Source organism: Panthera tigris, chromosome A3 (genome assembly GCF_018350195.1).
Source record: "Panthera tigris isolate Pti1 chromosome A3, P.tigris_Pti1_mat1.1, whole genome shotgun sequence".
In the NCBI taxonomy this organism is placed as follows: Eukaryota; Metazoa; Chordata; class Mammalia; order Carnivora; family Felidae; genus Panthera; species Panthera tigris.
Window position 1 is genome coordinate 95149005 of NC_056662.1, and position 27029 is coordinate 95176033.

The 27029-nt window shown below is 38.9% G+C and overlaps 1 protein-coding gene and 1 long non-coding RNA gene across 11 annotated transcripts in view; both read left to right on the plus strand.

Annotated features, from left to right (window-relative positions):
- Positions 1–27029, plus strand: part of CTNNA2 (catenin alpha 2) — a 1097491-nt gene that overhangs the window by 866074 nt on the left and 204388 nt on the right. The window lies entirely within an intron of this gene.
- LOC122237364 lies at positions 386–1533 on the plus strand. The gene is made up of 3 exons (XR_006215837.1): positions 386–456; positions 1128–1191; positions 1293–1533. It is a non-coding gene; the product is annotated as an uncharacterized LOC122237364 (long non-coding RNA).

Sequence of the window (27029 nt, forward strand, 5' to 3'; positions counted from 1 at the left end):
AACACAGAATTAGCAAATGTTTGGGAAGAAAAGTGAAATGCACAAAGTTAGGGACCCTCAATGAACATGTCTTCTTGAGCAAGTGTGGTTTGTGACTCCCTTGGCAGTTGTCTCATGCTTTCAAGGAAATTATTTTTATGCTGTATTTCTAGTTGTTCTCAGCAGGAGAGTGAGTCTCTCTTTTTTTCATGTTTATTTTTGAGCGCGCCCGCTTGCGCGCTAGAGAGCGCAAATGTGCTTGCAGGGGAGGGGCAAAGGGGCAGAGAATCCAAAGCTGGCTCTGTGCTGACAACAGTGATCCTGATGTGGGGCTCAAAGCCAGGAATTGTGAGATCACGACCTGAGCCAAAGCCAGAAGCTTAACTGACTGAGCATCGCAGGAACCCCAGAGAGTGGGTCTCTTATTGGCTACTCCTTTATGGCTGGAGTTAGAAATCCCCGAGAGAGCTGGTTTAGGTAAGTTTGCAGGGGCTTTTCTTTGTTTCATTAATATTTTTAGTCAGATATCTCTTTTTTCAGTGGAAATATTGACCTTCCGTACCTGAAAGAAATACATTAATTGATAACAACAGTTCTGATTGAATTGAAGTAACGATCCCAGTGCTTCGTCCATTTCCTGTAGTTCCTTCGCTTAGCGTGCCCTTCTGCCAAACGCCACCTCACAATCCTTCCAGGGCACATTTGGTCCCTATTTAAGAACTTCTGATGGAGCTCTGAGTTGCCATTAATATAAATTACATAAGCATTATATTTCAGATAATTTTGAATGAAGAATGATTACATAAAATAATCATTGAATCAATGGTAATAATTTTAGCTCCTCAACATTTTTTTAGTTATTGAATTTCATTATAGTATATCCACTTTTCCATCAATTTGTATGATTTTTTTCTCATATTTCTGTGCCACATTCTCCCAGTTTGGTATTTGCTTTTCACAGAGATCAGTGTGATGAAGTCAATGGAAGGTGTCACGACATATAACACTCTGTTGTGGTCCTTAGAACATCTGTAACAAGGGCAGTTTTAGTGCAAATAAAATATTAGCAAAATATGAATCAGAAAAAAATAACTTGGCCTTTCATAATTACCTTAACAAGTGAAATTTTATGGTTTTCTTCCCCACAGTGTAACATTTAATGAAGACAAGGTGAATTTACACCAGGGTTTGTTGATTAAGAGAATTTAACAGGTCAGTTATGATGCTTTGGGGTCTATAATGTCAGCCATTATAGGACATATCACCAGTAGAAATGAATTATTTTCAATGTAGCCGTTTTGCCTCATCTCCAGAATCCAGCTAACTCATCCCCTCTGAGGGTTGGCTGAGGGCTTCAAGGTAAAGGTGACTCTGAGGGTCTGCTGAGCTGATCAGAGGACCCCTGTTGTACCTCCTTTCCAAGGCTTGTCGAGAAATGGAATGCAAAGTATGCCAACTTAGTACCAAAGTGATGCAGTCTGGGTAAGGGCAGAGTGAATGCAAAATGTGGGCAAAATAAGCATTGTTACAAAGAAAATACAAGCTAATCTGGAAAATGAGATGCAGAATCAATACAGCTGTTTTCAGAGCCTCCATACTGGTTTTATCCCTTCCATTGCTTTCTGACTCAGAGTCGAGGCACTTCTCCTCTTTCTCCCTCTACATCTGTACCATGAGCAACAAAAGGGTTTGTATGTAAGCTTAAATGTGCCATTGTCTGTCATACTGCAGTGTCCTCCCAACAGTCATCTCTCATATGCCTGGTCCTCCTTCAGACCCTTCTGCACATGGCAGAACTTCTAAAAATGCAAGTTGATCATGCAGTGTTCCTGCCTGAGGCCATTCAGAGACTTCCTATTGTTCTTAGGTGAAAAACCAACATAATAAAGACCTATGCAGGGCTTGCATGATCTGGCCCCTTCTTCAGTCTCTAACTAGCCTTCTTGCCCTCTCCCACTTCCCACAAGGTATCAGCCTCACACAGACCGTCTTCCACTTGTGGGATGTGCTGTGCTCCCTCCACACCAGGCTTGTGCTTAGGTTGTCTCTTTCCCAGCAGACTCCCCGTTCTACTTCTTCCTCTCATTTCTAATCATTGTTCAGCTTTCAGCTCAAACATCATGTCCCTGAGTGGGATCAATTCCCTGTGTTTTTTATTCTTAGGGAACACTATTTACTTTTGATTTGCACACATCCAGCTCTACTATTGTATGCTATTTCTCCTGCCAGATAAGCAGTTCCTTTAGAAAGGGGCCATGTCTAATTGATTCCTAACTAAATCGCAGCATGTGGCTGAGTAGTTAGCATATAGCAGGTATTCAATAAATAGATGTTGCCTAAAGAGTGAATAAAATAATGAATGCAGCCAGGATACTGCCAACTTTTTGGCTCCTGGGATAATATATTTTAATAGCATGGCTGCAGGGGCTGAAGGTCCCTAAACAGGTGCCTCTTGGGGTCACTAAAGAGGCATTGTGCTTATTTAATTTCCTAATTGCTGCAAAGAAGGAGCCTCAAATCTAAGAAGGACTAATGCGGAGAACTCCCATTTCTACTGAGTAGAAAGACCTCAGGCTTTCTGCAGGCTTAAGAGCAGCTGAACAGACTCTGTCATGATGCTCCTGAGGTAGTGCCCCTAACTCTGTTGTCATGTCTCCCCAGCCAACTGCCTCAGGAGCATGTGGTTGTCCTGATCCTTGGTTACCAAGGATGTGGGAGAGGGATGTGGTTCTGACACAGTGAAGCACACAACTGATGCCAGAACAGTGATGAGTTGGACAACGGAATCTCAGTTCTCCACTTTGTCCTTCTGGTTTACTCCTGAAGGCAGTACCCTATGCAAGGAGCAACTTGAGTCTGTAGCAAGTGGAAGGTTGGAAATGAGGGGCAAGTCCTAATATTCAGAATAACTAATGTGATCATCAGCAAAGCACAGTCTGCCTCTGTTCCAGCCTTGAGTAAATTGCTTTTCTCAATCTTTCCACTTCATTCATAAAAATTCATTCAACAGCAAATGTGCTGAGTGGCTACCATGTGGTGACAGGTGCTGGCAAGATAACCGTGAACAAACCAGATAAACTTCCTGCTCTCACGGGGCATACTTTTGGGGAAGACAGAGAAAAAGTGAGATAAATGTATAAATAAGGTGGAAACTGAGTACTGAAGAGCAAAATAAAGCAGAGCAGAGTGGTAAGAGAATGATGATGGAGACGGGCATATGTGAGCAGAAAAGGCTTGTCTCCTCAGATGACTATTAAGCAGGGACCCGAAGGAAGTGGAAGAATATTGTGGGAACAGAAAAGGCAAAGCCCCCCAAGGCAGCAGTGTGCTTGTCGTGTTTGCCTAAGAACAAAGCGACTCATGTGCCTGCAGGTCAGAGGGAGTGGAAATTATTTCAGAGATGAGATTGAGGGCTGGGCGTAAACACTGTGTATTTTGCTCAGATATTTAAAACTCTTGAAGGCTTTGAACAAGGCATGCCATGATCTGACTTCCATGCTGAGAATTACTCTGCTGCTATATGGAAAATATATAGTAGAGTGACAAAAGTAGATGGGAGAATAGATAAAAGAACGTTCCAGTAGTCCAGCAAGGGGTTGGCGCTATGACTAGAGGAGAGGCAGTGAAGGTGTGGGCAGAAGTGCTTAGATTTGGGTTATATTTCCAAGGTTGAACCAATGCATTGTGTGTTAGGAGATGAGGCAGACAGGAGTCTGGGATGAGGTTTTGACATGCTGCAGTAGTGAAATCACTTGGAACTCTTAAAAAACATAGCTTACACGCTCAGACTGGCTTGATTAGCTCTGGCTGCAGCTTTGTGATAGGCGCAATCCTGAAAACCCTATGCAAATATCTTGGGTTTAAATAAATACAATAGAGCTTTGTATATTACAGGATCTTGATTCAAACTGTGAACTGAAAAACTCAAGAAAAGCTGCATCAAAAACTACATTGGTGGAAATAGGTCTCCATGCTTTTTTTTAAATATTTATTTATTTTGGGGGGAGAGTGTAAGCAGGAGAGGGGGACAGAGGATCTGAAGTGGGCTCTGCACTGACAGGCTGACAGCAGCAAGTCCAATGTGGGGCTCAAACTAACGAACTGCAAGATCATGACCTGAGCCAAATTTATTTATTTATTTATTATTTGAGAAAGAGAATGTATGAACTGGAAGAGGGGGAGAGGGAGAGGGAGAGAGAATCTTAAGTAGGCTCCATACTCATTGCAGAGCCCCACTCAGGCCTGGTCCCACAACTCTGGGATCATGACATGAGCCAAAATCAAGAGTCAGATGCTCAGTTGACTGAGCCACCCAGACACCCCCATGTTTTTTTTTTAAAGTACACACCAGACATTCTCATCTTTTTCTCAATGCTGCCCTCCTCAATCCAATTAAAATATCAGAACTAGAATTGAATTAGTAGAATGTCTCAAATATTTGAGCCATAACAAGTCTGTAAATCATTATATTTTATAAAGAGCTATTTTGTTCACCTTAAGCACATATTACACTTAACAGTATTTATTTCCTGTCTTTGAAGAAGTGTATACTCCAATACCACCCCTCCCCAAATTCCGATTCCTAAGCTACCATATTATATAATTTTTCCTATAACATACAATAAAGCGTTACAAAAAAGTTTAAGCATTCACCTTAAGCCCTTAATGATTGTTTAAACATAGAGCTAGGGTTCTTTGTAAGCTTTCATCACCTTATTTAATGCATTTGACAATCAAATGAAGTAGCCATTATATTTTTACTCCATTTTACACGTGAGAAAACTGAAGTTTCAAGAAGTTTAATAACTTTCCCAGTGTCATACAGATAGAGACAGAATTCATGCACCAACCCAGGTATTTCAGACTCCAGAGACCATGCTTTTCACCACTGTGCAACACTGCCCAGGCTCTTGTCCAAGGTATCCATATAGATTAGAGTCCAATCCTTCATGTAAGTATTTAGTACAGGGCCTGGCCCCGAAAAGTAATTGCTTGAAAATGTTAGCTGCTTCTGTCCAGGTATTAAGTTCCATATCTGTCAAATCATATTTCATGTTTATTTATTTTGAGAGAGAGAGAATGAATGTGCAGGGGAGGGGCAGAGAGAATCCCAAGCAGGCTCTGCACTGTCTGCATAGAGCCTGATGTGGGGCTCGAACACATGAACCGTGAGACCATGACATGAGATGAAATCGAGAGTCAGATGCTTAACTGACTGAGCCACCCAGGTGTCCCTCAGATCACATTTCAGAGAAGAGCCGTATTTACCACACACATCCCTGGGGGTAACACATATTACTGCAAATGAATTCCTATACACACTAGTGGAGTAAGTCATTCAAGTTGCTTTTTTTTTTTTAAGTTAATTTACTTAAATATTTGGAAAAAGAGAGAGAGCTCTTGTGAGGAAGGGCAGAAAGAGGGAGAGGGAGAGAGAGAATTCCAAGTAGGCCCCCTGCTGTCATCACAGAGCCCAATACAGGGCTTGATCTCACAAAATGTGGTATCAGACCTGAGCTGAAATCAAGAATCAGATGCTTAACCTACTGAGCCCCCCAAGCGCCCCCCAAGTTGCTTTTTGGTGTGGGTATTGATTGTAAGTTGTAATTAAAAACTAGCTTCAGGAATCTTCATTGCCACAGTCTGCATTGTTTATGTCTGCTTAAATTCCTAAATGCCATGGACTTTCAAGGTTGCTTACAAATAGTAAATTCTAAAGATTTTAAATACTTCATGTCAGAGGGCTTCTACACTGCTTGAGTTAACTACACACATGATGTAAACACTGCCAGGTTACATTTTAATCTTTACAACATAGTCAATATGCAAAGTGCATGGCCATATCTTTGAAGTCAGTTATTTTTTAAGTTAAGAAGGACTGTTAATTTCTACAAAACCTTGGTTTCCTGGCATCTAGATAAAAACTTGTCCCACCATGACCTACCCCCAAAATTCACCCAAAGGTGAATTAAGTATCCTTAGAAGAAACATCCAGAAAAGAGAGGCCAGTTAACTGTGTTTTACACACCTAAGGAGAAGAGAAAAGATAATCAACATTTATCTTGTTTTCTATGCTAGATATTATTGTACTTTCCACACATTATCTCTCTTAATCCTCTTAACAACTAGGTGCTTTAATCATCAATATCCTAGTCTAGCAGATTAGGAAACTGAGGCCCAAGGAAACTAAAAGTGGCCCGACTGAAGTCACCGACACCACCAGCTGATGAGTGAGTGACAAAGACAGAATGTCCTCCCACCATCCCTCTTTCTCCTCTTTCTGTATATATATATTTATAACTATAATTCCAGTCATCAGCCTTTTATATTTATTAACAGTTTGTCCTCACCACAATAAAATCGTAACACAGCACTATACTAAATTTATTTTAGTGTACTCTCCAAGGCTGAGAAAGAGTAGTATTATTAAGGATTAGAAAGATTCTGAAGAACCTGGGATCTGGGCTGTAATTGTGGTGATGCCAGTTCAGACTTTGGAGTGTGATATTCAGTGTCATTGCTGCAGATGGGTAGGACATATTTGGTCTTTGGTTATACTAAATAATGAGTTTTACTCTTTCATCACCCACATAGGGAGTGACTGTTCTCTGTATACTTGTGTGTGTTTTCTCCTTAGTTTGTGTTTTCTACAACTGTTTAAAGGTATGGATTCTTTAGTCCAGCAGAGACTTTGCTGTGTAGCATAACCTTACATTATTAAGGTCAGACCCCTTCCATGCAAAAAATGAAAAATTGAGCCCCATTAAAAATGATGTGGTTTGTTTAATACCAAGAAGTTTTTAATTGCCCAGGAAAAAACTCTCTGACACTTATGTGTTCAGTCTTTGTTAGCTCTAAGGGCTTTTTATATCACACTGTCCCCTAGCCAGCCTGGAGCCATAGTTTGAGAGGGATGGCATGTTGGGGCATTGCTCTTTTGAACTAAAAACAGGTTTTCAGATTACCATTACTCCATTAGCTTTAGAAGGTTGTGGAGTTTAACTTCACAGAGCCCTGTGGCCAGCCTGAGGCTCAGCATATATGTACTTTCAACGCTTAACCTAAAAATCAACACTGGGTGCTTTGCATGTGATGACTGGGATTTCTCTGATGGTGTAACGGTCTACCCTACGGCTGTGAGAATGAATAAATCATTGTAATCCTCTGGCCCTCACACTTTGTATCTGGCACTTCAGCATTTAGGTCCTATCCATCTCTGACATTCTATATTCTGAGGACCTTTCCCTTTCTAGGAAAAGGGAAGACCCAAATAATTTTCCTGTTCTAGAATGCATTTGTGATTGAAACTGGAATTTGGGGACTATGAGAAGAACATGTCACTGCACCCTTTTCCTGGTGCCCTCCTGATTCAAACAAACATGCAACTGAAGCTTAGGGTACAGTTGGTGGCTAAGCTGTCTCAGAGCAAAAAGTACCCAAAAATATGGGTTCCATCACTACTTATCATCCTCCCATGGCTTTTGTCTCTGAGTGACCCAGTGTCTGAAAGATAGGCTCGAATGCCTGCTGATCAACTTGGTGATTGTATAGGCAGGAACCAAAGAGAGAGTATATAAGTCAATGCCTGCCACAGAGAAAAATCTACATATTAGCTAAATTGTTAATGAGATCATTTTTTGGTATGAATTAAAAGCTCCCATTTTTTTCGTTTTCTGCAGGCTTATTGGTGCCTGTTGGTAAAAGCCAATAGTTGGGAATGGTGCCAAAGAATGGCAGGTAGTATGGCATTCTATAGCACACCCCACTCCAGTCTCCAAAAAGTATTCTCTGCCCCTCACAGCCACTCTACCATGTCTGAGTGTGTGGGTATATATTAGACGTATACACATTGACCTAAAGACCAAATACTTTTTCAATCATACATAAAATATAATATGAATATCTTTTGGGAAAAGAGATGTTTTAATTGATCTCTAATATAAAATCTAAGTAAAAACTGCCTGCAGTACTAATGCATCTTCCAGAAATTTCCACACTGCCCCTTCCAAACAGATTGGTGCTCTCAGCTGCTCCTATTCAGACATTTTAGAGTTGCCCCAGAGTGTGAATTTCACATACTCCAGGTACCTGAGAATTGAGTCAATATTTTCGTATAATGCCAGTTGCCACCAAAATATAGTACTTACTTAGACTGACAAGTTGCTATTTTCTATGCTAAAACAATAGAAGCCCATGATTTATCTTTACTAAATGTTCTTTTTTTGTTTTTGAAGATTGAAAACATAAACACATTTTTTCAAATCTCTAAAATTTCCTGAGCAAATGATTCCCTTTTACCAGGTTTATGTGGAGGGATCCAAGACATCAAGCCCCACCAGCTTCCCTCCCACCCACACAGTTTTTCTTATTTTTTTTCTTATTTTGAATTTTCTAAAATGTTGGTTTGTAACTTAATTTCAAAACACAAGATGCTTTGATGGTGAAGCCTGTAATGTATGGACAAAAATGCACTTCAGATTTCCTGTGTAAGGAATGGCGTTGCATATTTTCTGTAAAATGTTATGACAGGTTCCACATGGAAATGGAAGTTTGGAGGTTGTTAATGGCAGCAGGGCAGCAGAATTTCCTATGGATCAGTAGTTTTGCAAACTAAAAATAGGCAGTGATCTGACCTATCCCACTGCAGTACCCGGCCAAGGAGGCTGTTTTGATCCTATAATCAAGTAGCTCAAAAAGTCAAGTCTTTTCAAGTAGGCACTTTTAAGTATCTGTTACATGGAGCTTTAAAAAAAAAAAGAAATTTGTAATTTACATTGAAATTGATATGATTTTCACGTACCCATTCTATAAACATGACTCCAGGAAGGTCTTTGTCCCCATCAGAAGACCTCTAACATCTTAGCCTTACACCCAACTAGGGAAGAAGCTCAGGTGGGCCCTCCCACTCCCCCTTTGGAGGGTGAATCGTCCCTGCCCAGGTAAAATCCAGAGTTGAGAGAGACATAACCAGACTCTCATTTAAGGGGCCATCAGGGGTTAAGGACAGGTCACATTCTTACAGAAGAAACTGGAAATACAGTTAGGAACAGTGGAGAAGGAAGACTGGAGGGTTTACACTGATGGAAAGAGGGGGAGAGGAAGGTCTAATGGGCAGGAAGGCAGGGAATCTGGTTGCCTCCACTAACTGCTCCACCTGAGGCAGCTGTGCTTCATAGGTAGGAAATCTTTTTCTTTGCCCTTGAATTTTGCCTTGAGGACCATTTCCCCCTCTCACTGACTTTATACACTCTGTTTGATCTCTGTTATTTATCCCCATGGTCCGCGTATCACCAGAATCTCTTCAAATAGGCATTAAATATATTTGTAGGCTTTAGTGCCTTGTATTTCTACAAATACTGGTTATATTATTGCCCATTACTCCCCCTGATTTTTTTTGAGGGAGAGTGGGGGAATGAATCAAATATCCAGTGAATTCTCTTTGTTTGATTTTTGCCTGGAATTTTGAGGGTAACAATTACTTTTCTCAAAGTGAAAACAATTCAGCCTTTGTCCCAGCTGCTTCACTCGAGTTTTGGAGGAAGAGCTTTTGCTCAAATACCATCAATAAAGGGCTGCCGCAGAATTCTGAATAGTTTCTCACGGTCAACAAGTGCTAATGACATTTGTGTAAGTGATTTTCTTGCCCTGAAAAGTCCAAGTATAAATCCACATGGAGATCTTCAGCCTGTCTTGGAGAACTTCAATGTGAAGTGACTATTTCCATTATAAGTTTTCCTCCAAGGAGCAAGTTAGTGATACGTTCATTTTCACAAAGTTGCTTGTCATTTCCTAGCCACCAAAACTCAAGTTATTAAGTTATCTTCCATAATAGCTTTCAAAGGACTCAACTCTTTGTTCAAAGAAATTTAGAATTTTGCAGAAACTTAACGCGTTACTAGCTGCTACAGTGGTGTACTTGGGATTGCATATCATTCTGGAATAACATGTGGGTAATCATGATTTTAAAGGAGTTGATATCCTGTGGGTGAAATTTTATACATGGCTAGAGATGATGCAGATCAAAGTGTTTAATGAAGAATATATAATTACAGCAGGGTTTCTCAGCTTCCTCACTACTGACATTTTAGCCTCTTAAATCTTTGTTATGAGAGGCTTTCCTGTACATTGCAGGATGTTTAGCAGCATCCCTGGTCTCTGCCTACCAGATACCAGTAGCACCTTGTCACCCAGTTTTGACAACCAAAAATGCTATAGAAATCACCATAGATCCCCTAAGGGATCAAATAGTTCCTAGTTGAGATCACTCCTCTATAATCTTGAAGTAAAATAAATACATATATCGTAAATATAAATTGTATACTTTCAGTGCGCCATAATACATTAATTTGTCATACACATTATTTTATCTGAATAGAATGACCAGATAATGGAAGAAATAGGTTGAAGGTGTATTTCTTAATTAAAATTATCACTGAGGGGTGTCTGGGTGGCTCAGTCGGTTAAGAGTCCGACTCGATTTTGGCCCGGGTCATGATCCCACAGTTCGTGAGTTCAAGTCCTGCTTGGGATTCTCTCTCTCTCCCCCTCCCTCTGCCCCTTCCCCACTTGCGTGCATGCTTTCTCTCTCTCTCAAAATAAATAAATAAACTTTAAAAAATTATCTCTGAGATTGTTGTTACTCAAAACTCTCACTGGTTTCTCTCCCTGTAAGTAATTTGGTGAAAACTTGTCCCCAAAAGATTTTTCTATGATCTTTAATGTTTCCTAAAATCTCACCACCTAAAGAATGTCTTAGTAGTAAGGCTAATGTCTTAGCCTGAAACCACTTCCATAAGGGGACACTTAAGTGTTGTTCAAATAGAAATATTCCATTAGGGGCGCCTGGGTGGCTCAGTCAGTTGAGTGTCCGACTTTGGCTCAGGTCATGATCTCGCGGTTTGTGGGTTTGAGCCCCGCTTCGGGCTCTGTGCTGACAGCTCGGAGCCTGGAGCCTGCTTCCAATTCTGGGTCTCCTTCTCTCTCTGCCCCTCCCCCACTTGTGCTCTGTCTCTCTCTGTGTATCAAAAATAAATAAACGTAAACTTTTTTTTTTTTAAAAGAAATACTCCATTAGGATTTACTACGGCAACTGGCTGAAACTGGATAAGTTCAGGTATTTAAGGGAAGGTAGGTAGAAAATAGCATGCGAGGAGAGATGTGTACATAGAAAATGAAAGATGACAAGGACCAGCCTCATTCACATCACCAGTAAGGTTCAGGACCAGTTATTAAATAAGACTGTGGGGCAGATATCACACATGCTCAATAAATGCTTATTATTTGAGAGTTAAAATTTGTGTTGGAATTCCCTAGATAAGCCAGGTCTCAATATACCTTTGTAGTCTTTCTATTACTTTCTTAAAAAGGAAAACACACACACACACACACACACACACACACACAGACTTTCATGCAATTAATAGTTTTCCTTAGTGCTCTGACATATCACAGAATTGCTCTCTCTGAGCCTTAACTCCTGCCATTTTCTTAGGCAGGAATGTCTTTCCTGTTTCTACCTAGTGATCTCTTGCTTTATTTTTTAAATGAAATGATGAGAAGAATGCAGGATAATTTTCAAGAAATTAGGGAGAAATATGTACTCTGGATCTAGTACAGAAGCCACATCTGAGGAGAACAGTACACAAAAGGGGAAGAATACCATCATCTCTAGGTAATGGTGGTTGACATTGGATAGACACCACACCCGTTCAAGATATGGCCCCTGGACTGACATCTGCCTTAAGTGGGAGCTTGTTAGAGTGCAGAATCTCAGTCCTCACCCCTGGCCTCAGTCTGCATTTTTAACAACATTCCTGGGTGAGTCCTATGACCTTCAAGCTTGTATAGCACTGGCATAAGAGATACCATTTTCCAGAGTGTACCTCTGTGAGATGCACTGGGTTAAAAAAGGATTACAGGATCAAATACATAAGGGAATCTTATCATCCTATAGCCACCTTTTAGAGATTCACAGCGCTCATGGACACAGAGAATGACATTCCTAAGTTTTAAAATCAGGTTTCAGGGGTTGGAGGTAGTCTTGAATTCCAGATACATTATCATTAAGATTTGGTTATAGAAAACAACCAAAGGGGCTGACATGATGAAAGTAATGTTTTGCTTGGTTACTTTGCATCACCTTTATTATTGTTTAATGCTAAAATATGAATAAATTTTCAGATGTCATGGCTGCCAACTTACTAAAATCTATTCGTCTCCAAAATTACCCTGTCAAAGGCACTCTAGAAGTGCATAATAAGTATTAAATCAATGCTTATTTGCCAAATCTATTTATTTAGTTGGCATTATTTTTTCTGGCATTTATTCCAAATCTATTTGATAAAATGGACAATTTTAAGGTATAGGCACTATATTCATTTGCTACTGCTGCCGTAATAAAATACCACAAATTGGGTATATGAGAAATTTATTTTCTCACAGTTATGGAGGTTGGCGGTCCATAATGATGGTGCTGGCAGGTTTGGTTTCTCCTGAGGCTTCTCTCCTTGGCCTCCAAATGGCCTGTGTCCTCACATGGTCTTTCCTCTGTGTGTGTGCATCCCTGGTGTTTGCAGTCAGATTGAATTAGGGCTTACCCTACCAGTAACTCAATCATTTAACCTAATCACTTCTTTAAAGGCCCTATCTCTGAATACAGCCACAATCTGATACACTTGAGGTTAGGCCTTCAACTTATGAACTTGGGGGGCATAATTCATCCTTAAAAGATACCATTTGGCTTTCTTTATGGGGAAAAAAAAGGCAGAAGTATTTACTTTTGTATTTATTGTGAACAATTTATGTTTCGATGTTCATCTGTTGTTTAAGCCAACGATAGCATACCTCAGAGGTAAATTTTCTAGTGATCTCAGTTATCACTAATTCTTTTTTACTCTGACAGATATTTTTACACATTTAAAAAAGGTCCCTAAACTTTCCAAGTATGTTGCACAGAGCAAGCCTGACTGCATTAAGAATTTCCTCCAACACTTAAGTCTGATTCAGGCTATTATAATCAGTTATGATACTCTTGGTATTCTTCATACTGTCCATTTCTTTATGTATTGGACCACAGACTTGGGTGAGGTGTTCACTCTGCTTTAATTTATTCACCAATGCCTCTATTTTTTCCTTCCGGGATTGATCACTAACTGCTAATCTATGAAGCCACTCACTGTGTGTTCCCCATCCACCCGCCCAACCATCTTCTTACTCATCTGTGTTAAGAACACACTTCTTACTCATCTGTGTTAAGGTACTCAACTTGAAACCCAAAAGAACTCTGAAGGTGTGTTCTAAACAGCTAAAAACCCACACAAGACCCTGACTGAAAGGGCTCAAGAAGGGGTAAAGGGCGGGTATTGCACTGACCACTGCTTCCTATGTTCTGTCTGGGAGTATCATTTCCTATCCTGAGCAACTGCCATTTTCTGAACCAGCCTGTTGCTGTTGCTGCTTGAGGTATATATATTTTCAAAATCCCTTTCTGTTTTTGACAATAAAATATTCACTGAAAATTATATGAGTGAACACAGTAGGGGTGGGAAGTGAGGACAATAATGATATTGAATATATCATGTAATTATGAGCTAGACCTTTCCAAGTCTAAATAATTCCTTGACTACTTTAGGCCCTGCTCCCAGCTGCGTCAACTGCAGCCAGGGTATCTTATTATAACTAGTGATTTGCCTTAGCAACGAAGACAGTCAAGAAAAATTCATCATCAATTTATTTTTCCTTCTACCAATGCATTTTAATGTTAAGGTATTTGCAAAAAAAGGTGGGAATTATGTGAATAAATGAAGCATTGTATGCAGCTGTGCTTGACAATAACATCTAGTGTTTGTATGGAATTGTAATATTTTCACATTTAATATTTTTATATTTTTCAAAAACACTATCATTAATATGCACCTGACTCTTGGAACAGCCCAGTGAGGAACATAAGGCAAATTGCTTCCCCAAGGGATGCCACACTGCTAGTTGGCAACAGACATGATAATATAGTCAAATTTCTACCAACCTAATATCAATTCCATTCAGCCAATATTGACTGAGTGCCTACTATGTGCCAGATACTGTTATGAACACATGAGATGTGTCAGTGAACAAAACAGAAATCTCTACCCTTGGGGAATTTAATTCTAATTGTAGAAGACAGACAGTAAATGACAGGAAAAATAAATATGTGACTTATTTAATAATTAGAAGGTGGCAAGTGCTATGGGAGGAACAAATAGCAGTAAGGGATATTGGGGATGTGGGTGACAATTTTAATTTGAGCTGTCAGAAGAGGCTAGGGTGAGAAATTGACATTTGAGCAAAGTCTGGAAAAGGGTGAGTTTTGTGTTTAGTAATGTGTCCACTGTGCCTTCCTTCTATTTGGACATTGGCCATATCATAATTACCAAAACAGCCTGAAAATGTTTTCTTAGAAGACTTAACAACCGTAGAGTGATTAAAAAGATCAGTGGGCATCAGCCCACACTTCTACAACATGGCAATGTGGAGCTAGGGGAAAGCCAATCACCTTCTCTCACTGAGTTCTGGTAAACAGGGAAGGGAAATGCCTTTTCTTTTCTTTTCTTTCCTTTTTTTCCAGTCCAACTTTATTGAGGAATAATTGACAAATAGAATTGAGATGTTTAAAATGTACAGTGTGATAGATATACATTGTGAAATGATTAAGGTAATGAACACATCCATCACCTCACATAGTTAACTATTTTTTGTGTGTGTGGTGAGAACACTTAAAATCTACTCTCAGCTACTTTCAAGTTACAATACCATATTATTAACTATAGCCATCATGTTGTACATCAGATCCTCAGAACTTGTAACTGAAACTTTGTGCCCTTTGACTTACATCTTCCCATCTTCCTCTCCCCCCCAGCCACTGGCAACCACCATATGATTCTCTGTTCTATGAAACTGGCTGTTTTTAGATTAAACATGCAATAGATGCCATATAGTTTTTGTCTTTCTCTGATTGGCTTATTTCACTTACAGTAACGTCTTCCAGGGGCGCGTGGGTGGCTCGGTCAGTTGAGCGTCCGACTTCGGCTCAGGTCATGATCTCACAGCTCAGGAGTTCAAGCCCCGCATTGGGCTCTTTGCTCACAGCTCAGAGCCTGCAGCCTGTTTCTGCTTCTGTGTCTCCCTCTCTCTCTGCCCCTAACCCACTCACATTCTGTCTCTGTCTCTCTCAAAAATAAATAAACATTAAAAATATATATAAAAAAATAATGTCTTCCAGTTTTATCCATGTTGTTGCAAATGGGAGAACTTCTTTCACTTTTATAGCTGAATAATATGTATACATTTTCTATATTTATATATTTTTTCATTTATCAACTTATACATATTCTTTATTTGTTCATTAGAGGGCACTTAGGTTCTTTCCATGTCTTGGCTATTATGAATAATGATGCAATGAACATTGAAGTGCAGCTATCTCTTTGAGAAAGTAATTTCATTTCTCTCAGATGTTTACCCACAGTGGGATTGCTGGGTCATATATTATGTTTTTAACTTTTGGAGGAAGCTCCACACAGTTTTCTATAGTGGCTGTATCAATTTACACTCACACCAACGATGCACAAGTGTTCCCTTTTCTCCATGTCCCCTCCAGCACTTATCTCTTGTCTTTTTGATAATAGCCATTCTAATGGGTGTGAAATAATATCTCATTGTGGATTTGATTTACATTTTCCTGGTGACTAGTGATGTTGAGTACTTTTTTTTTTTAACTTACTAAATTACTTCTTTATTTATTTTTTATTTTTAATTCGCATTCAAGTTAGTTAGCATATAGTGCAGTAATAATTTCAGGAATAGATTCCAGTGATTCATCCCCTCGGTATAACACCCAGTGCTCATCCCAACAAGTGTCTTCCTTAATGCCCCTTACGCATTTAGCCCACTCCCCACCCATAGTCCCTCCAGCAACCCTAGCAACCCTTAGTTTGTTCTCCATATTTAAGAGGCCCTTATGTTTTGTCCCCCTTCTTGTTTTTATATTATTTTTGCTTCCCTTCCCTTAAGTTGATCTGTTTTGTATCTTAAATTCCATATGAGTGAAGTCCTATGATATTTGTCTTTCTCTGACTGACTTATTTCACTTAGCATAATACCCTCTAGTTCCATCCACGTTGTTGAAAATGTCAAGATTTCATTCTTTTTTATTGCCAAGTAATTCTCCATTGTATACATATGCACCACATCTTCTTATCCATTCATCTGAGCACCTTTTCATTTCACCTGTTGGCCATTATTGTATCTTCTTTGGAATGATATCTGTTCAGGTCCTTTGCTCATTTTGAAAAATCTATTTGATTATTTGTTTTCTTCCATTAAGTTGTATGGGTTCCTTAATGTATTTTGGATATTAACCCCTTACCAGATATATGGTTGCAAATATTTTCTCTAATTCTATAGGTTGCCTTTTCAATTTATTACTTGTTTCCTTTGCTGTACAAAAAGCTTTTCAGCTTAATGTAGTTGCACTTGTTTCCTTTAGCCTTTGTTGCCTGCACATTTGGTGTCTTATCCAAGGAATCATTGCCAAGACCAATGTCAGGGAAGTTTTTCCTTATATTTCCATTGGGGAGTTGCATGATTTCAGGCTGTACATTGAAATCTTTAATCAATTTGAAGTTAGTTTTGTGAGTATTGCAAGATAAGAGTCCAAGTTTCATTGTTTTGGATGTGGATATCTAGTTTCCCACCACCATTTATTAAGAGACTATCCTTTTCCCATTGTATGTTTTTGTCACCCTTGTAAAAAATTAGTTGATATTATATGCATGGGCTGATGTTTATTTCTCAGCTTTCTGTTCTGTTCCACCGGTCTATGGGTCTGTTTGTATGCCAATACCAAACTGTTTTGATTCCTATAACTTTGTAATATGGTTTGAAATCAGGAAGTATGATGACTCCATCTTCTTTCTCAGGATTGCTTTGGCTATTTGGAGCCTTTTGTAGTTCAAGTTTTAGGGTTTTTTTCTATTTATATGAAAAATGCCTTTGGAATTTTGATAGCAATTGTTTTGTATCTGTAGATTGCTTTGAGTAGTAGGGACATCTTCACAATATCAATTCTTTCAACCCATGAGCACAGGATATCTTTTCATTTATCTGTCTTCAGTTTTTTTCATCAATGTGTTACAGTTTTAATTGCACAGGTTTTTCACCTTCTTAAATTAATTCCTTAGTATTTTATTGTTTTTGATACTATTGTAATTCAGATTACTTTATTGATTTCATTTTCAGTTAGCTCATTGATAGTGTATACAAATGAAGCTGATTTTTGTATGTTGATTTTGTATTCTGCAACTTTACTGAATTGATTTAGTTGTGTGTGTGTGTATTGTTGTTGTACAATGTGTACAATGTGTTGTACAATGTTGTACAATGTTGTACAATGTGTTGTACAATGTGTACAATGTTGTACAATGTTGTACAATTGTGTTCTACAACACACACAAAATACAACAATTCTAAAAGTTGTGTGTGTGTGTGTGTGTGTGTGTTTGTGTGTGTGTGTGAAGTCTTTAGGGTTTTCAGTATATAAGATCATATCATCTGCAAGCAAAGATAATTTTACTTCTTCCTTTCAAATCTTTGTGCCTTTTATTTCTTGTTCTCGACTAATTGCTATGGCTAGGACTTCTAGTACGGTGTTGAATTGAAGTGATGTAAGTAGGCATCCTTGTCTCATTCCTGATCTTAGAGGAAAGGCTTTTAACTTTTCACCATTGAGTGTCATGCTAGCTGTAGGCCTGTCATCTATGGCCTTTATTATGGTGAGGTACATCCCTTCTATACCTAATATGTAGAATGTTTTTATAATGAAAAGATGTTGAATTTTGTGGAATGTTTTTCTTTCTTCCCTTATTGAAATGGTCATAAGATTTTTATCCTTCATTCTATTAATGTGTGTCACATTTATTGATTCATGTTTGTTGAACCATCCTTACTTCACAGGGGTGAATTCCACTTGATCATTGCCTTTTAGGGCACATACTTTCCAACTTTTTATGGAGATCACACATTTAAAGAAGTAAAAGATGTTTCTATCAATAGTGAATTAATGGCTATCATGGGCTGATTGACATTCCTTAGAAGATGCTCTCATGAATAGTTGGGCATAAGACTGCTCACATATTGATAGAAAGTTAGTACTTCTCTTTGCCCCTAAGATTATTCCTTAAGGGCTTTATTTTATGTCATTGGAGACCTATCTCCTTACTGTTGATTAAGGATAGAGAAAGGAAGATAGAGCTTCAAAAGGGGATTTAGGTGTCTACTCTGAGCAGCAAAACAGACACTGAGGTGAATATGTGACCTAAATGCTATAAAAACGTAGCTGATATTCCCTAAAGGAGGGACTTTTATCCTGTGATCTCAAATTCTATCTTGTGATCTCAAATTACTTCAGTAGGGAGGGTAGAAAAGGTAATAATAACCCTCATTCTCAGTGGCTTAAAATAGCATAGATCTAATTTTCCTTTCTACTACCTATCCATCAAGAGTTCTAGGGTTACTTGGGAGCCCCTGTTCTTTCTTGTTATCCTTACACCAGGACTCAGACAGATGGAGTGGCCAGGATTTGTGGTTGAAACATGCCAGTACTTATAGCTGAAGGGAAAGTAAAGCTTCTACTTGGAAGTGGCACAAGCTTTCCCCAGCATTCTGTTGACTAGAGAAAGCTCATCTGGACAGACCCAATTTCAGTAGGTCTATTTTATTACAGAATTAAATCTTGTCCCACAACTGGAAGGAGAGAGAACCAGAATATTTGTGACCCATACAGGAATTATCACAATGGGTAATGTTTTGAACTTCTACATATCACGAGACCTTGAAAAAAAATATTGGAGAAGTTGCTTTTTGTTTTTGGTGAGGTGTCCCTTTTGCTGCTCTGGCTGAATACCTGATTCTTCTTGTGAAGTTCTTCATTTTTCAGGGAAGAGAAGGGAAGAAAAATTTGTTCTCAGATTTGTAGTTAAAGAGATGAAATTGAAGGTCAACACAGATGGGAAAGACAGTTTTGTTGAGAGTACACTGATTATGCATTAATGATGAAGTGATTTTTCTCAGAACCTCATGTTAGTTTGGAAAAAAAAAGCAGTCTTATCTTTCAGCAACAAAAGTTTAAAAATCATAACTCTCTAACATAGAAAACACTTTGTTCTTTTGCCTCCATGACTTCTGTGATGCAATTCCAAGATATTGAGATCTGTGGCTCCTAAGAAGGACGAAGGTGGGTACAAAAGTCTGACAAATATCACAGGTTAGATGAGTAATGAGCTTAGTTAAGACATGGACACAGAACCGGGAGTCCAAATGGATGTCAGAGATCACACGGGAAATAAGTTGAGTCTAAGGATCAGATAAGATGAAAGAGAACAAGCAGATCTCAAAGACCTGGTTCAGGAGAAGCAAGGGGTAGGGAACTCATTCAGCTATGAGAAGCTAGAGATGCCCATATGAGTGAGCTCTTTCCCTAGGACAGAAACTGGAGATCAGAACATGCAGGTGGTAGGTCAGGAAAACATGGGCTTAGCTAGTTCTGCCTTTTTACAATGAGGCTGCTTACCTGTCTTTAGTCACACTGGGGGTGGGGGATCCTAGATACCTTATTTAAACTCAGGTTTAATACTTTCAGGAAGTTCCAAGAATATTTTTTTTTTTTTTTTTTGGAAAATGACTGAATCCTCCATCTGCAAAGATGATGACAGGTGGTTTATATTTCTCTTTGTAACCTGAATACAAGTGTACTGTCTTGGTCTAGCTCTAAAATCAGTCTCTATAGGGGTGACATATCTCCAATAAAGCATAGGTCTGGCTCAAAGAGTTTTGGAGAATAGCATGGATCTGCACTGAAGTTTTAACTGAGGGTATATAAGGGGGAGAAAGGGTTTATGCAGCCAAAAATTGCTTTAGAAATTCTTGGTAGTAAACTCTTCCTTCCCTCACTTGCCTTTTTTTTTTGCCTACTTCAGTCTCTTTTATTATGGCACAGTGACTAATGGCAGATGTGGAATTCCAATTGTCTGGTTTGAATCTTGTTTCCACCACGTATTAGCGGAGCTGTCCCTGAAGTTACCTAAACTCTGTAAAGCAGTTTGCTCCTCTGTAGAATAAGAATAATGATAGGGTGATTTTGAGAGTGAGTAGTTTGTATATGACAAACCTAGAGAAGGATTTACACATACCAAGTTCTCTTGAAATATTAGCTGCTATTATATTCAAAATCCCAGCCTTTACATCCTTCTTCTGCACTTCCCCTCCTTCTCTTCTGACCCTCTGCATCTTTATCTTCACCTTCTACTTATCCATGGCTTCTTTAGTTCTACATCTTTGCCTATCACTGCATCTCCATATTGAAGCAGTTTGCGTCCTCAGGAGACGGAAGAGTCGGAAAGGCAGTACATACCTATACTTAGTGCCTGGCTTTGCCTCCGTTACTTACATATCCTATTTGGTGTAAATGCTATTTGGTGGATTATATGACCATTTACATATCCTTATATATTAGAAACTGCTAATAGCCTCATTCAGTGTGTCTAAAGTTATGTCTCTCCAGGATTTTGACAAACCCATGAATTCTCCCTTAGGCCACCACGTCAGTGCTGGAATTCTCACTTCTTAATTCCGGGTTCTCATTTTTAATCATGGAGAAGTTGTAGTCAGAACTTTTGTGCTTGATCAAAGTATTCTTCACCTTATTTGATTTACCATTGGCTGTCTTTCAATATGGTGCTAATGATAACGAATAGTCTATTATTGAGTGTTCAGTACATGGTAGGTCTAATGCTTGGTGCTTTCCATGCATTATTGCATTGAATCTTTGTGATAAAACCTACAGTATAGGCACTAGTTTCCTAAGAATGGGAAACCAAGACCATGATATGTCAAGTAACTCACCTAAAGTTACATATCCATTAGGTGGTGGAGTCAGATTTTAAACCCTGGTCATACCTGAATTGGAAATTACTTCCCACAAGTCTCTTTGTTTCTTTACAAAGTAAGGAAATGGTTGCATGTTACTCCAGCATCTTGATTGTCTATCCTAAGTCTCCCTTCACAGCTACCATGCTGTGAGGTCAATGTTCTCTGCATGCTAGTGTGGCAGGTGGTGGACTTTATCCCTCTTTGGTAGAAAAATTTTGCTCTTATGTGGATTTGGAACTGAAAACACATTTCCCTAGTAAGGAGAAATGTGAACACTATTTTAATTCCTGTGCAATACCATTGAACTATCTGAATTCAATGATCAAAGCCATCTCTTACTGGTTGCATGACTTCAGGCAAGCTATTTTATCTCTTTGTGCCCCTGTTTCCTCCCCTGCAATATGGGGATAAGTAGTATTGGTTTCATAGGATTTTGTGAAAAGTAAGGTGGAGGATATCATGTGAATTCATAGAAATATTTTTTGGTGAGTAGTAAGTGTGCTGTAAACTGTTATCAGCTTCATCATTGCTATTGTTATTCTTTTAAACATATTTATTTATTTTGAGCAAGAGGGAGAATTGAGGGAGAGGCAGAGAGAGAAGGGGGAGAGAATCCCAAACAGACTCTGAGCTATCAATACAGAACCTTACGCAGGGCTCGAACTCACCTGACCTGAGCCAAAATCAAGAGTTGGATGCCTAATGACTAAGCCACCCAGGCATCCCTGCTATTACTATTTCTAATATTCTTCTTGATATTGTTGTTATTCTTAAAGCTGTACCTCAGAGTTACATATGTCTTAGTTATATCACCAGCCAGAGAATGAGCCAAGCCTAGCAAGAATAAATACTGTTGCTGATTAAGGAGAAAAGAGAGACACCAATCTTGCCAGCAGTCTTCAGGGAGGAAGATATCATTACCGTCTCTTGCATCTTTCTGCCTAAAGACCTCAGAAAACTGACTTCAAGAGGCCTAGGAACCTGCAGAAGAAATTTGTATATCTTTGTTACAGGTCCACAAATATGACAAAAATTACTTGTTTACTTCTCTAAAAAGCAAATAAATATACAAGTCTTTATGTGGTCTATCCTTGCATATGTCTTCCACTCATCCACCCACATCCCAAGCCTCGGTCTTTCTTGTCATGCCCCTTGAGGTGCCCTTTTTGGGACAGTATGGTGATGTAGTCCATGGGCATTAATGAACCCATAGGTCACAGCTCCCAATTAATTGATGTGTACTTTTCTGGAGTAGGTCAGAGGGCTAGGGAAATAGGGTTGAGTGTCTTGTTTGTTTTGTCACCTAGCCACTGGACCACATAGGAGGCCTCTGTCATATTTAAAGCACTATAGTATAAATGCTAAGTATTCCAAACTACCCATGAACCATGGAGTAAGTTTTCATAATGTGCTGCCCTTCAACACACAGACTTCCCCCTACGCCACTGTGGAACCTGACTACATCTTGCTTTTACTTCTTAATATCTGCACTTCTCCTGTTTCCAAGAAACTCCCATATACCATCCTCTTGGGATACAAAGATGATCGGTTAGTGTTAGAATTCCAGGCCATGAATCCACTTTCCCTTTTCTTCTTTTCTTCTGAATTTTCTGCCTGTAAAACGGAGATCCTACCACCTTCCCCTCCTCTGGAAGACAGGAGAAGAATTTAATGAATTTAAGTCTTTGAACCTATCCCCTTGCCAAACAAAACACAACTGTGAGTGGCTTCAGAGAAAGACCCAGACAAGGGCTCACATCATCTTTGCCATCATCCACATCTTATTTTCTCCTATTAATTAGTCTCCAGATATCTCAGAACAGAAAACAGAGTGACCTCAGCTCTGACAGAGTCAACATTTTCCATTTCTCTCTATCCCTGACACCTCCTCTAATAGCCACCTGAGGCAGGCCATGAGAGAGGCCCTCAGTAAGGGACTGAAGCTCACACTGTTTCTTTCACCTGTTCTCCTGTTTTAATCTTCCTTTGGGATCTGCAGTTGGGGGAAAGGTGAATTTGTAGCCCAGAAGCATTATTAACCATATAGAATAAAGACAACCTTCCTGTGGAAACGAAGTTCACTTAGTTGTGCCTTGGGCCTGTGTTTACACAAGTGATGTTTGTTAGTGTTGATTCAGAGAAACATCACCTTCTTTTATAAGATCACAAGACAATAATGGAGGCTGAACATGCCTCCTTCATCCCAGTTGTGTAGGCTGGTTTTAAAATGGAGAACAAGGTGTAATTTTCTATGCATAATAGGATTAACTCAAGCTGACAGAGTGAGGAAATTAATTTTTCAGGTTGCCATTTATTTTTTTTTCTCTACCAGTCAGTCAACAAATATTTATTGAGCATCATCTATGAGCTTCTCATTGAAAAGGAAGGAGAATAAACATAAGTCATGATTTCTGCATTTACCATTTCCATTTACTTGGAGAGACAACGCCAATATCCATGGTGTAATAGAAGGAACTCTTAACTTGGCATCAGGAGACCTGTGGTCTTGTCAGTTTGTTGAGTAGTATAGTATGTGGTTAAATGAGAGTATCCTGACATTGAGCCCATAGAGCTATAAAATCAGGCATTGTCATTAACCAGCAGTGGAACCTTAGAAAAATTCATACTTCCTATTAGTTTTCTCATTTGTGACAATGAAGTTAATAATAGAGCCCAAGTCAAAGAATAGTTGAGGCCTTAGAGTGAAAACTCGACTAGCATCACATTTAGGACACATTGAGAGTGTGATATTATTAGTTTTATATTTCAGGCAAGCCTTTGAAAGTCTCTAGGAAAGGAAAGGGACCTGAAATGTGCTGTCTGCTTCCTGTGCCTTCAATACCACATGGGGCACATCACATATGCGTTTTTATACATCTTTGCAAATGCCTTGTGAAGCTGGGAAGGGTGATTTAAAAATGTTAAAAAAGCTTTATAAGGTCTCCTATCTAGGAAGGACAAAGCTGGGGTTTAAACTCTGATGTCTCAACCCAAAACCTGTCCACTTTGCACTATCCTGCAACTTCTCTGAGCCTCAGCTTCCTCTCATTAGAAAACTTTTGAGTGGATTAAAGTTCAGCTCAGTTCAGCTCTGAATTTTATGATTTCTAGTCATCTGACTATTTAATGAAATTTGATTTTAGGTTAAGGGAGATTCAGGTGGGAGAATTCACAGAGACGTGTTTTGTAGGTAGTAGCACACGAAGAAGCAATAGAATTTGGTTCTGTGGAAAAGAGGAGACAGAATGTTTTAGGTAGGCATCAATACTGGAACAGTGGTAGAATCATAGCAATGATAGGTAGAGAAAATGAAAAAAATTGTCCCTATTTGCAAATACTGAGGAAAGGTAGAAGACAAGGCTGTTCTCCTTCTCACATTATCCTTTATAGGATTGTTAGCAGCATCCCTAGCCTACGCTCACTAGATACGAGTAGCACTCCCTCCACCCCACCAAGTTTTGACAACCAAAAGTATCTCTAGATATTGTCCAGTGTCACTGGGATGGGGGATCACCCCTAATCAAGAATCATTGCTTTAACCTATCTTTTAAGTCATAATCAGAGTAGGGAAATTAACCTCATCATCTGTGAGTTTAATTTGCTACTGTGGGCTTATATTTACCTAACTAGAGGCTCTCAAATTTTACCATGTATAAGAGTCAAGCTAGGGGAGCACAGTAAAATATGGATTCTTGGTTTTCCTTCAATTTCCTTCAATTGAAAACTTGGTGGAATGGCTCTATATTAGAAGCTAAGAGTTCAATTACATTTTTTTTTAATGTTTATATGTTTATTTTGAGAGAGAAATAGCAAGCAAGAGGGCACACGCATGAGTGGAAGAGGTGCAGAGAGAGGGAAAGAAAGAATCCCAAGCAAGCTCCATGCTGTCAGCACAGAGCCTGACACAGAGCTCCAACTCACGAACCATGAGATCATGACCTGATCTGAAATCAAGAGTCAGATATTTAACTGACTGAGTCACCCAGGTGCCCCAAGAACCCAAGAATTCAATGTTTAACCAGCCCCTATCTTTCACACCTACCACAGGTCATCTGACATAGTCCAGAGACCCCATTTTGAAAAACATTGACCTAGTTGTTATAGTCAGAGTCAACCTTGCCCCTATTTGGTATGGTAGAAAGCCTTGGGAATCAGTAATTACAAATTTAAGCCCTTACTTCTTTATTTACTTGGGATTTTATTGTGATCTGATGAAGTCAGATGCTCTGGTTTCATCATCTGACTTTATCACTTGCAGGATGTGTAGCCTTGGGTGAATCATTCATTATTTCTGTGCCTATGCTTCCTCATCAGTAAAATGGGGAATATTGTTAGCACCTGCCTTGTAACTTGGCATTATATGTGAGTGGATACATGAAAAGACTCTTGTAATTGTTCCTGCACAAAGTGTTCAATAAATGTTTAGAGGTAGTGACAAAGGTTAATTAAAACTAAGAAGTGTGGAATGTTGCCATTGCAGCATTGCTAGGGCATTCTTGACCTTTTCTTAGAATCTGTGTTGCACTTAGAACAGGAATTTCTAACTTTAGAGCTTCTAAGAGTCACTTGGGAAGTTTGCAAAATGCATGCTCCCAAGGCACCCCCATCCTAACCAAGACAGTCTAATTCAGTATGTTTCAAATGAGTAGTGTAGGAATCTGCATTTTTATAAAGCTATTCAGGTGAGTATGATGCAACCAATGAAAAGACCAGTTAGAAACACATTGTCTGGAAGGGAATAGTTTGTACTACGTACAAATTTGACCTGCTCACTACATTGACCTAGACAAGTGATAGAATGTATTCTGAGACATGATTTTTAAGGCTATTCTCTAAAGAATACCCCATATAGTCACGTTTATAAAACATGGTATGATTTTAGGATGCCCATGTGGCTCAGTCGGTTGAACACCTGACTATTTCAGTTCGGGTCACGATCTCATGGTTCGTGGGTTTGAGCCCCATGTTGGGCTCTGTGCTGACAGTGCAGAGCCTGCTTGGGATTCTCTCTTTCCTCTATCCCTGCCCCTCCTCTGCTTGTGCTTGCTCTCTCTCAAAATAAATCAGAAAATAAACTTAAAAAAGTAAAACATAATATGATTTTTTGTTTTGTTTTGATACTTAACAAGCATTCTTTTTAGCTTCTAGTTTTCTTTGATTTACTTGAAAATTTTTACCAAATTAATTGGAGTCAGAAAAAAAAAGTATGTAAGGATTTTTAAAAGGGGAGGAAGAGGACACATTGGAAAGGATACCATCTAGACATGAAGTCCCTTTCAGAAGGACATTTAAACAAGCTGGGATGTGAACTTGAGAACATTACTTGCTAGAAATTCTAAAGACAACACAGATTCCTTAACAAGTAAGAATCCAGTAATATTCAATTCTAAAGCCCTGTCAATATACATTTTGTTTTGTCTTGATTCCTAATTTTTTGTGAAAATAAAAATTTTTGAATAGAAAGAATCTCCTCTTTAGGATTTGTTCAGAGATGGTTCTTTTTGCTTGTTTAAATAAAAAAGCAAATGTATTCTGATTGCATCAACTTTCTTTAACATGTACTAAAAAATCTATAGGTTTTTCCCCCCATAAGCCCCATAAACATGATGAGAATTATGACCATCATGAATTTGTTCACTACCGAAAATCAAAGACATTGCTGAAAATAAGAAGAAGTTAAGTGTTCTTCCAGTTAAATGGTGTATCTTTTCTCTACCTTGTGCCATTTTATTGTTTTACGTTGATATTCAATAATAAGAGTAAATCCACTATATTCTCTGTTTCACCCTCATTCACCTACAATATGAAAGTTCAAATAGTCTAGAAAATGAATCTGTTCTTGTTTCTGAAAAGCATTCTGCCAAATTGAAACGGCGGTAACAGAATAAAACTCTTACTGGTCTTTTTTTGTATTCCAACAGTAATACCTGTTCATTTCACAAACATTAGAAACTACAGATAAGTTATAAAGAACAAACCAGAAATCACCTGCGATCCTTCCAAGTGGCCGTATACTTTGAGTTATCTCTGGTTTTCCTTGTCTCTGTTCTTTGTTTCCAAATAACTTCCTATACTTAAAATAAAGCCTCTGA